Genomic DNA, 459 nt, shown 5'->3' on the forward strand with positions numbered 1-459 from the left:
AAACTGTTGCTTTGATGAGCTAAGCCCGTGTGTTCGGAAAGCGACCGCGTTTCACAGTGGCACCCTGGACGCAATCCCTGCTTATAAAATGCCGCCCCACGCGTTTTACCCGGGTAATAATTCCCCATTGTAAGTGTAATGATTATAGCAATTACTTTTTAAATAATACGACGTGACGATTTTATAGATAAGTAAAATATATAGATAGATAGAAAAATAACTAAAAAATATATAATGCGATATAAAAGTTTAAAAAACAATAATTCAAGATATATTCGTATTGCTATTTAACCTAATAAAAAAAATGATTTTTATTTTTTCCACTTGAATTTTCATTTCTAGATTTATCTAATACAATATATACTAGTAGGTAGGAATTAGGATACATACAAACAAAATTCACCTTAATAAAATGTAATTTTGCTATAGATAAAGAAAGTTTAGTGTAAAACCTATAGC

The sequence above is a fragment of the Colias eurytheme genome, chromosome 2 (assembly GCF_061535395.1).
Source record: "Colias eurytheme isolate Ceu_HAF_F1 chromosome 2, ilColEury1 Martin Lab GWU primary, whole genome shotgun sequence".
Lineage (NCBI taxonomy): Eukaryota > Metazoa > Arthropoda > Insecta > Lepidoptera > Pieridae > Colias > Colias eurytheme.